Here is a 12,270-nt window from a genome sequence, read left to right as displayed (position 1 = left end):
AAAATGAGTTTAAGATAAAACCGAATTTTAGTCTCTAAACAACGAATTTATTTTTAGTTAGCTTTTTCTTGAGCTTTCACTATAATTAATATGTTTTAAATGATAAGAATATCTCCACAGTACATACGTATTTATGTACAATACTGTAAAGGCGATATGTAGTTGTTTCTTTGTGCTCTTTTCGCTTATGTGTAACGTACTCGTATGTGAAGTTTAACAATTTGTAAATAGAGATAGAGATAAATGAATATAAGATTTCCCTTAAAAAGATCCATTATATACAATGAAGTCTAACTGGGTAAACAATAGTTATTAGAAAAGATGTATTAAATAAACGAAAAAAGTAAATATAAAACTTTGTAAATCCAAGCTCGTGACAAATGTACTATCCCAAGTAAAAATGAAGACTAGTGTTAAGGGCATCTTTACAACACACCAGGGAGCCGAGTAACCGTGAGTTATGACGGTATTTTCTTCCTCCTTATGAGGAAATACGACAGTTTCAGCTCAGCGATGGCAAGGGTCGAGCCGATGATTGTCCGAACTTAAGCACTTAAATACGTATCTAAATAAAGAATTGCAAACGGTGGCAATGTGATTTCTTTTGTTATATTTCTATTTAAACGTGTTAGACAGAGAGCCTAGTGATATAACACTCCATCTTTTTTTATTCTTTTGTATTTTCTTCACTTTTTACAAGCTTTTACTTATATATTTTTCATTTTTGGTCATTTATGAAGATGTGCTGAAAGTAGACGAGGCGAAAGAGATATACAGAGATCATAGCGGTGCTCTATTCTCTCTAGCTACCCCACTAGGGATACAGCGTTAAGCTAAGTTAAATTAAGTGAGACAAGAACAATTAAAAAAATGAGCATCTAATCCTACATCTTACAGCGTTAAGCCACGCAGTTGAACAAAGCAATTACCAGCAGAGCATCGGCTGTAATATCGAAACTGAACTAGGCTGGACTGTGATCTAATATTCATCATCGGTAGACGTGCCCGTCTACATGGCAAAGCATAATGCGTAATTAGATACGGCAAATGTTCCCTCGGTCCATGCTTACCCTCTCTATGCATTATGCACGAATCTAAATTGAATGTGCAGTTAGTTGCGTGGATTATATCTGGTGGGATGACGTACGTTTCGGGTTTCGACTTGGAATTTTGTGTGTGATTAGAGAATATGGTTTATTATTAATATCTATATATATAAAAGGACTTGTCCTCACTGACTGAGGTAAGACGCACGCACAGCCGTATCTGCTGATGATAGAAACGTGAAATTTGGACAGATGTTTACTTTCGTAATCTGGACATCCACTAAGAAGGGATTTTGAAAAATTTTAACCCTAAAGGGGTGAAATATAGGTTAAAAGTTTGTATGGAAAAAAACTTAAATCGGCACCGATTTTTATAAAATTTGAAATTTAGATTTTTAAAAGTATTTAATTGAATACGTGTTTCATCGTTTTCTAGAATTCTCCCCCTAAGGGTACAAATAAGGGGTTAAAAGTTTGTATAGAATTTTTTTTAAATCGGCACCAATTACTATAAAATTTGAAATTCAGACTCTTAAAAGTATTTAATTGAACACATGTATCATGGTTTTGTAGAATTCTTCCCCTAAGGGTGCAATTAAGGGGTTGAAAGTTTGTATGGAAAAATCTTTAAAACGTCACCGATCATTATAAAATTTTAAATTTAGACTCTTAAAAATATTTCATTGAACACATGTTTCATTGGTTATTAGAATTCACCCTTAAATACGCAAGCGAAGCTGCGCGCGTCCGCTAGTAATCTATATATATAAAATCGAAAGGCCACTCAATCATCACGAAATCTCCAAAATATCTCTCAAATAAATCGCCACCGATTTTTATAACATTTGAAATTTAGACTCTTAAAAATATTTAATTGAACACGTGTTTCATGGTTTATTAGGTTTCATTCCTAAAGGTGCAAATAAGCTCGCGAAGCTGCGCGCGTCCGCTAGTGTTTTATAAAAAGCTTAGAGTATCCTCTATAGAGCAGAACGCAGAAGCGGAAGAACCTAGTGTTAAGACACTCCGTTCCCATTAAGACACTTCCGTTCCTCACTTTTGGCCAAATTCTATAAGCAAACGGAACTTAATACTAATAAAATTTTTAGTTTATCATAAATAGGTACCTACTTAAAAGTATGGTGTTCGCCATACAGAATGTTTTGCTAACATTCTCTCTGACATATTGCTAATATTATCGTTGAAATGAAGTGGCCCACACAAAATCGATTAGACGGTAGTCGTATAAAAATTCAATAATATGTAAATGGGCCTTACTCGGTGTCTGAGCGCAAACTTTTAAAGGAAGTTCTTGACACGGCAAATTGACTGAGGAGCTTAAACGGCTTAATTTTGCTTTTGCAATTCACTTTTCCGTTGCATCAGTCTTTTTAAGTGCAACAACATAAATTGCACCTAGGACTTATAAATAGGGCCTAACTCAAAAACAGGCAAAGATATATTTTGTAGCTAACTTACTCGTAACTTCACGCTTTATCTTTACCAGGGTAGCCAGAGAGAACGGAAAGCCAAATGCTACGGTCTCTGCATATTTCTTCTCGTCTACTATCATCTTATATAATATTAAATATTATTTTTTTTCGAGTGGGAATCAAACCCATAACCTTTCGCGCTTACAGTCGCTCCACCCCTGCATCACGGGCCTAAAAACTTATTTGAAACGAAAAATCGACATATAAATATGTATAACAGTGCTAAACCAGGCACTATACGTGCATTGTACGTGTACTAAATCCCCATCGCTGTCATATCTGGTCACGGAGAGGGAATAGAGAATAATAGAACAAAAGTATAAGGCTTAGTTGATAGAATGGTCGGTTGGGATTATTGCGCACCACGCCGAGATTACACCTCGGGCTCCATTTAAGTGTGAGTTATGATCGCCTTACTCCTGTTCAATCTCGTTGGCGGGTATGAGAAAATACTACCGCTGCGACGCTGGTGGCGTACTAAGACGCGATTATTTAGCGGCGTTGCATGAATAGACTAGCTTAAAAGTAAAGAAAATATTATTTGATATTAATTATATATCAGACTAGCGGACGCGCGCAGCTTCGCTTGCGTATTTAGGGTAGAATTCTAATAACCCATGAAACATGTGTTCAATGAAATATTTTTAAGAGTCTAAATATCAATTTCAAATTTTAAATATCAAATTTTATAAAAATCGGTGGCGATTTAAGACTTTTTCCATACAAACTTTCAACCCCTTATTTGCACCCTTAGGGGGAGAATTATAGAAAACGATGAAACACGTGTTCAATTAAATACTTTTAAAAATCTAAATTTCAAATTTGATAAAAATCGGTGGCGATTTAAATTTATTTCCATACAAACTTTCAACCCCTATTTCGCCCCTTTAGGGTTGAAATTTTTCAAAATCCCTTCTTAGTGGATGTCCAGATTACAAAAGTAAGCATCTGTCCAAATTTCAAGTTTCTACGCACAGCGGTTACGGCTGTGCGTGCGTCTTACCTCAGTCAGTGAGGACAAGTCCTTTTATATATATAGATTACTAGAGGACGCGGCTTCGTCCGCTTGAACTATATGAATATTTATTTAATATGCTTATGCTTATATGTATTTTGTATACCTAAATAATAAAACAAGCCGAAAGCCGAAAAGTGTAATAAGTAGACATAAGCCATGGAAATAAAATAAATCAAAAGGGGAATATTTAAAAAAGTACCTGAGTAATTGAAATGAACTAAAATGAATTTCTTAGAACAACGAAATTCCTGGAAAAACTAAAAAAATAAAAAAAGAAGTAGCCTATGTCCATCCTATAACCCTCAAGTATCTCCATATGAAATATTATCACAGTCCAATCAGCGGTTTAGCCGTAATTTCATCACAGACAGACAGACAGAGTTACTTGCGAATTTATAATAGAGGTATGCATTTAAATTTAAAACAAGATAAAAAAGTATTCTAAACTCATTATAATTGGGATAGGTCTTAATAAAAAGACTAATCAACGAATAAATAAATAAAAAGTTTAACAACTGAAGCAGGTAGTCGGAAATTATTTTCCAATTCAAAGTTCACTCAGAATTGAGTTCGGAGCGAGAGCAACCGCCCTGAAGCCAAATGAAATTGCTTTAATTCTTTCACCTCAGACTTAAGAATCCTTCCGAGCTGTTATCGGATTACTTCATTAGATTGTTTATACTAACATTTTGTAATAAAATAATTACTATAAATGTTATTTTATTAACTTAATTGTGCCAGAGGCCAGACGTGACAGGGGTTCGATTCCCATTCGAGTAAATAAAAAGTAAATGAAATATTTAATATTTTCATTTCTGCGCCCTGGTGACGAAAAAGCGCGGCGTTGAGTTACAGTGGGTAGCGGAGTGTCTTAACATTAGGCTTCCTCTGCCTACCCTGCTACATGCTTGAAGTTAAAAAGAACTTAATTGTGAATTTATCTACTTATTTCATTTTCAGTTGAACACAGTTAATATTTTTTTGTAAAAATGTGGCAATGTGAAATGCCACTTTCGTATGATAATAAAAATATTACAAAATACATTCTTACAAAATTACACAAGAAATTAAAGAATATATTAACAATTAGAATAAATCAACAAAGAAAAATATACTGTAAAAACACAAAAAAAGTTAAGATAATCTCATAATAGTGTAAATATCACATTTTGACAACGATTGAATACTGAATTTTGCCAAGTAACTTCTATTGTGGATGCATTTTACGTGCAACCGTAACTGTTAGCGATACGAGCAATCCCCTTTAGTACCTCAGATGCTAATATTACCAGCATCTGCTCTCTTCGAATCAAATTTATGTATAATACTATACTAACTTGATTATATGCCTTAATTACCCTGTTTTTTATATAAAATATACGCATTATCTTCCAAGAAATATTAAAAAAATACTTTATCTTATGTTATTAAAATTGAAATTACACGATAAGCCCATTAGGAACTAGCCGGTGACGTTATTAAATACTTTATCAAATATTATGTATGCATATTGTATAAACCTAATATTCATAGATCTGCAAATATAATATAATAACATAATATTATTTTAATAACTTTAAAAAAATCCGCTTTACGCTGTATCCCCTACACAGCAAGGTAGGCAGAGGGAACCTATTGTTATAACCCATCGAAATCTGAAGGCATTGCGTTGTGAGTGGGGGAATCCAACGCCGGGCTTTGCCTCTACACCAGAGCGAAGAAGGGGAAATATACCTTTAAATAAATATTTCACTCCTCGAATGAGGATCGAACCCACAACCAGTGGCGTTACAGTCACACTGCGCCCCTACGTCAAGACTGGCCTCATAATAACTTAATATTATTTTTAAAATAATAATAAATATTCATATGATGATACTAGAAAATATAATGTAATGAGAACGACATTTGATTTCCCCGCACACCTCGTTAGTGCAGTTTAATGCGCCGCCTGTAGCGATGCTCGTTTTATTATGCTAACGGGCGAGCGTTGTAATATTTGGAGTACGAGTACGTCACTAGCGGTGACACGTTGCATATTTAAACAAAGGGGACACCATTAAGCGTGACTTGAGATAAAAGTATGTAGGTGCTAGGGCAGGCGGCGTGACACCCGCCCGAGTGTCATCAAGGAATAGCCCTAGATTATTATAATTAAATCAAGAACTTACCTTAAGGTAAAGATATTCAGCTTCCGTTTATTACTATTTCATTTATTACTATACAGAAAATCTATAACAGTGATATATAAAAAGAACATTTAATACTACAATTTTATTTCACCAATTAATAATTAATTAATTGCGCTTATAAAAAAAATTATACCTAAAGCAAACATCAACGTTTATATTTCAAACTGAAGATAACATTGTGAAAAAATCGTTTCCAAATCTATAAGACGTCGCCGGATGCCTTTGACAGGCGGGACACATCGCGATCTAAGCGATTTACATATTACGTGACACTTTTGTAAAGCCCTCCATTGACTCCGATAGACTGAGACATCGATGGAGATATTGTTTTTCAAATGTTGTTCACCATTCCGGACCCTTTACGGGGTATCTACATTGTATTTTTATTTCCTGCTAAAAAATCTCTGAGCAGTTCCGATCATTCAATATATTTATCAGCTTTTATGATAGGATAGTCGAGAAGATAAATGTTTTTTTATATACTATATGTTAAGACGAATACAAAATGCCTGGAGGAGCTATTGGTCTATGGGTGACCTTATGAAAGGAGATCTTCCTCTGCGACATAAAAGACGACTAATGGACATGTGCATCCTTCCAGTACTCACCTATGGTGCCCAGACTTGGTCTTTGACAAACTCACAGAAGTCCGCCCTCAAGGTTTGCCAACGTGCGATGGAGCGCAGTATATTAGGTGTCAAATTAATGGATAAAATCCGAAACACCCAACTGCGCTCTCGCACAAAAATCGCTGACGTGGGCATGAAAGCCGCCGGACACGTCTGCCGCTTGCCTGAAGAGTCTTGAGCGAAATCTTCTACCAGGTGGATCCCAAGCTCTAAAAGGAGAATTGGAAGACCAAAACGGAGATGGCGGGACGAGCTGGACCATTATAAACCTGATTGGTGCTCAATAGCGAAAAATAGACCAGAATGGAAGAAGTGGAGAGAGGCCTTGGTGGTGCAGGTTAGTTAAAAAAAAAAAAAAATATATGTGATGCCAGTTGTGGCTCAAGCGTGTCACTGTAGACGCAACGGGTTGTGGGTTCGATTTCTCACTCGAGGAAATGAAATATTAAATAAATTTATTTCTTCGCTCTGATGTCGAAGTGGAGCACGGCGTTGGGTTCCGCCACTCAACAGGCAATGCATCCGGAAACCGGCAGAAAATGGGGAACGGAGTGTCTTATAATTCCCTCTGCCTATCGTATTATTATATTAATTTGTGGTTAATTTACTAGTATAATCCATATAAGATATCTAAATGCTGATATAAAATGTATAGCAACACACTACCGTTATTTCATAAATCGTATTATAATCACGTGGAACATAATTTATTAAATGAAACAAAGACATGTTGTGCTAGACGGCGTTATATTAAATTACTTAACATAAAACGCCGTAAAGTCTTTGATATTACAAAATACCTTTACCAGTTACATGCTTGCTCGTGGCGTCACTATATTTGAATATTGCCATTAGCTTTGATGTCACAAACGATACTACCAACTTCTCTAAAATCAAAATATTTAGATAAGATAGATATATATCATATATATATATATACCGTTTAGCTCTTTTTAGTGTAGAAACGTTATAATGGGAAACGGAGTGCCTTAACACTAGGTTCCCTCTGCCTACCCTATTGTGTGGGGGATACAGAGTAAAGTATTTTTTAACGTAATAGCTGTGAGGTCTACACTAAACTCTTACACTCACACTAATAATATACGTACATTGAAATATCGACAATAGGAATTTCATATTTCACTTCAAATGGAATTCATTTTTAACTCGAGAAGGAAACTTAGCTAAAGCTCAAGGCAGTGTATTACGCCAAACTCTCGAATGCATTTCAACTGCATTTGCTTAAAAGTTGTAAATATTAAGCGAAAACTCAAGCCAATTAAGCAAGCGGCCGTATTGCTTCGAAACAACTTCCACGAGAGTAGCGTGTGCTAGTTGTTCCGCGAATAGAAACGAAAGCTCATTACTTTTGATTTATTCTTGTAAGTAAGCCTCTCGTGAGTACGATACGTTTAAGAACCTTTTTGTATTATAAAAATCGGTTAAGTGTAAGTCGGACTCGCACACTGAGGCTTGAGGTACAACGGGAAGTACAATTTATAAAATCTGACAAACTTACTACAAAATTCAGGTAAATCAATAGATAAATGCTCGTATCTTTTGCTTGCGTTGACTTTGAAGCTAGATTTCGTGTTGAAGCTAGACTTCAAAGAACCATAAATCTGAATATTTGATATTCGTTTCAGCTAGCCAGCATCCTCTTAACGATCAAAAAATAAACAGTCTTGACAGAAGGACAGGCGAACAACATAAGGATTTCCATTTCCGTTCCGTTTCTACCTTTTGAGGTACGGAACCCTAAAAAAGCGCAAATAAATAACAAACTAATCGTAGATTTTCAGTTTCCCATATCATACGTTACTGTGTACCTAAAAACAAATGGCCCCGTTGCAGCGGCAGTAAATATTCGTTCGAAACGGACTTGATTGATTGCATTGGTTAATTCGAAACTTGCAAAAAAAAGCGGCACGCAACCAATTTAGAATGCGACGTGTCACGTGGCACGCGGACAGATGACTCGCCCATTTGTCGTTGGGGCGATGTTCTGGATACAGGCGGCTTTAATTGAGCTATTTGTGTTAGTCCGCCGTGACAACACCGCATCGTAACTTTGTATCCCCTTTGTTTACGTGCTTGATATCATGTTATTAAATATCAATACGTTTTTGGTTCAATTAATGGATTTTTTAATCCATACCTATATTATAAATTCGAAAGGAACTCTGTCTGTCTGTCTTTTACGCAATCAGGGCTAAACCGCTAATTCAATTGTGATAAAATACTCATATAGAGATAAAAGGGTCTCGGGATGAACATAGAATACTTTTTTTTCTAATATTTGTAATGTTATCGATATATACCAATATATTAAAATATTTATTAATTTGACATGCAATTTATTCTGCCATGTTAATAACAACCGTCACTAAGCGACCGTTGCTAAGAAACATTTGCAAAGTTTGTTGTTAGAAAACGTCACCCAAAATGAGCTTGCTTAACGCAACTCTCTATTGAAAACTAAAAATAATTTCATAAATATTCGTATAATTCAAACGGGCGTAGCCGCGTTCGGGTCCACTAGTAATTTTTAAATATTTCGTACATACAGTCGAAATATAAATTCAGTTATATGTTTATGGTGAGCTAACATTCGTATATTAGGCCAGTCGTGGTGCAGAGTACACTAACTGTAAACACGACAGGTTGCCGGTTCCGTTCCCATCTAAGTAAATAAAATATTTAACATTTTCCCACAACATGCACTGCCTCCAGAATTTGACGGAAATAGGGGAACGGAGTGTCTTAACACTAGGTTCCCTCTGCCTACCCTGCTGTGTGCGGGATACAGCGTGACGCTAAAAATCAAATTCGCATATTTATATACTTTTTATAAAAACATTTCAAAATACATACTTGATTAAAACATCAAATTACAAGTACATTAAGTATTTAATAATTAAAGGTAGTAAGGTATTTAATATTTAATAAAAACCTTTGAAACCCAAAACCAAACCAAGATAAATTTATTCAAATAAACCAATTAAAAGTGTAACTTAAACACAAAATTAAACTTAGAACATCATTATGTTTTTGTATAAACAAACGCTTTACAAAAACTAAAACAATTCCACCAAATTGCTGTTTGTATCAAGGAAGACTATTATTCACCAGCCGTGCCCAGGCAGGCAGGCAGGTAGGTAGAAAGTAAATTTCTGAGCAAAAAAGAAAAAAGTAAAATTTGTTTTGTGTTACTCCCTGTAGAGCTCCCTTGGGCGTAACATAATTCGAGAGCTTAACAAACGACTGGGATAACGCATGGGTTTCCGGAGAAAATCATCGTGTTTCCATATTAAAGTGACTCACCTTTCACTACGTACACGCATGTATAAACACAAAACTAACATATATAAGAACAATATGTATATGCTTAAAGAAGTTTATTTTTTATGTCTGTCGTTCAAAGGTTTGTCAGTTCGATTACCACTAGGGGGAATTAATTTATTATTTTCTTTATATCTTCATCCGCTTCGCTTTCATAACAAGGCAAAGCGCGGCGTTAAGTTCCGCCACTCAATACGCAAACCCTTGAAAATTCGGCAGAAAGAGGAGAACGGAGTGTCTTAATATTAGGTTCCCTCTGTCTACCTGTCTGAAAAAAAATGTATAGCAAAATTTTATTAATTACAAATTAATATTCGAAAGTTTACTTTAAAATTTATATAAATGTAAAAAATTATATAAATAATTATAATAAGTATTAAAAAGAGTGTCTTAACACTGATCTCCTGGCGTCTACCCTGCTATCTGGGGGATACAATGCAAAACTGAAAAAAAAAATTAAATACACAAATATAAATATGAAATAAAATAAACAAAAACAACATTTAACAAATTCACCTAATTCCGCACAAATGTTCCTACGACGCCGTAGTTTATAGTTGAAGCGGATGATAGTATTCCTCTAATTTCCCATGTAGGAGACAGCTGTCTCAGCGTGCACCACGATAAATAGGTATTTACCAGGAACCGGCCGGCGGGGCTGGTGTGGCTGCGGCGCCGGAAGGTGTTCTCAATTTGTCGCCCCGAATGAGATTGTCGCTGCTTTCAGCATTAGGTAAGTGGCTTTTACATTTCACTTTACGCGAGCCAACCCTACTTTATGTTGTGTTTCCTGACAATACAAACGTTCTGTTTGTGCAAGTTTTGTACTAACTATATATGTATACTAAAATATGTATTTGATATGACGGTTGTGGAAGCGTTTAAGGTAATTTTAAAATGCCTTAATTGATTTTTTTACAGCTGTGTAGCAGGATAGGCAGAGGGAACCTAGTGTTAATACAATCTATTACCCATTTTCCGCTGAATTCTGAAGGCGTGTTGAGTGACAGAACTCAAGGCCGCGCTTTTGATGGACACCATAGCGATATGTTGAAAATATTAGGTATTTCATTTCCTAGAATGAGAGAATAGAACCACTATATACTTACCGACTGACCTCTCTCAGTATTTTTTTAATTTAAAGTATTATTATTTTTCAGCCTCATCCGTGTAAAGCAGATATATTTCCGCCTGAATTCAAAACATTGCTTGTTTAGTTTAGTTTTAGTTTTTCCCCGTGGGAAATAAAAATAATTCCTTCCCCCGAATAGGACTCTAATCTACACTCACCACGCTTACAATCAGATGCTTTACCACTGCACCTAGATATAAAGTAACTATTTATAATAACAAAATGTTTTTTAGAAGAATAACTATAAAAACTTAAACTAAAGTTTAGTTAACACTATGCTCCCTACTTATCCTTGGAAGCCGGAACTTAGTATAGGTTCTAACTACCTTAATGACGTCAGACGACCACGAATACACGAATGCTTGTACAATGTCAATAATAGTTGTTTTTGCTAATATAAAAACATCAGCCGAACCGGTTTTAATATTAGAAGATTCATTCAGTTAAGTGAATATATGTAGGTGTTCAAGTCACTGTATAGTGTTTTAATTTTATGTTAAGTGAAAAATAAAAATAATAAATTATTTTATATTAAAATGAAAATAATATATAATATTTTCTTTTTTACCTTCTGTGTCTTTCTTAAATGTGTTATTGCAGATAATTATTATTATGAAGGTAAAGATATACATTAATAACTTACTCTTTATAGACAAATTTGCGTTACAAAGGCCCAGATGCACAAGCATGCCATAGTAAGCGCGATAGGTTGGATTCGATTCCCAACTAAACTATATGGAGGAACTATTTACATGACGTAATTTAATTTATAAAAAAACAATAAAATGGTTTACATTTGCAAAGTTTAATAAATTAAGTTTATTTCAGAGTATAAATTATTTGAGTTATATTCGGAGGAAAGACTAATAGGTACTATGCTCACTTTTAAGCAAAATAATTAATTACTCATCAATAATCAAAATTAAGTGTCGGAACCTAGTGTTAAAACACTCCCTTCCCCACTTTCCGCTGAATTCTGAAAGAATTGCATGTTGAGGAAAACTCAACGCCGCCCTTTGCCTCGGCACCAGAGCGAAGAAATAGAAATATATTAATTTTACGAAAATATTTTATTTGTGTTGAGAGACTTGAGTGAGGAATGAATCCACAACCATACCAGGTTTACAGTCACACTTTGTGCCCCCCGCGCCACGCCTGGCCTATATAATCAAAATCATTTAATAGAAAACTAAAAAAAATTAAAAAAACATACCTATTTGGAAAAATCCATTCGTCAGTAATAATAAAACTTGTGATACAATCAATAATGACGAGAAATTCTTACTAACAAGTTACTTTCTCATAAATGAACTATTAAGAAAAACCAATACTTCTGAACATTCAAACTTAAATAATATATTAATTGCGCATAAAACAAACGGCCCGTTTTGGTTTTTCCAAGTTCATCGAAGACATGT

The sequence above is a fragment of the Heliconius melpomene genome, chromosome 17, assembly GCF_056956725.1.
Source record: "Heliconius melpomene rosina isolate 202511_hmr_F chromosome 17, ASM5695672v1, whole genome shotgun sequence".
NCBI lineage: Eukaryota > Metazoa > Arthropoda > Insecta > Lepidoptera > Nymphalidae > Heliconius > Heliconius melpomene.
The sequence above is the reverse complement of the archived record's forward strand: the minus strand, read 5'-3'. Positions refer to the sequence as shown.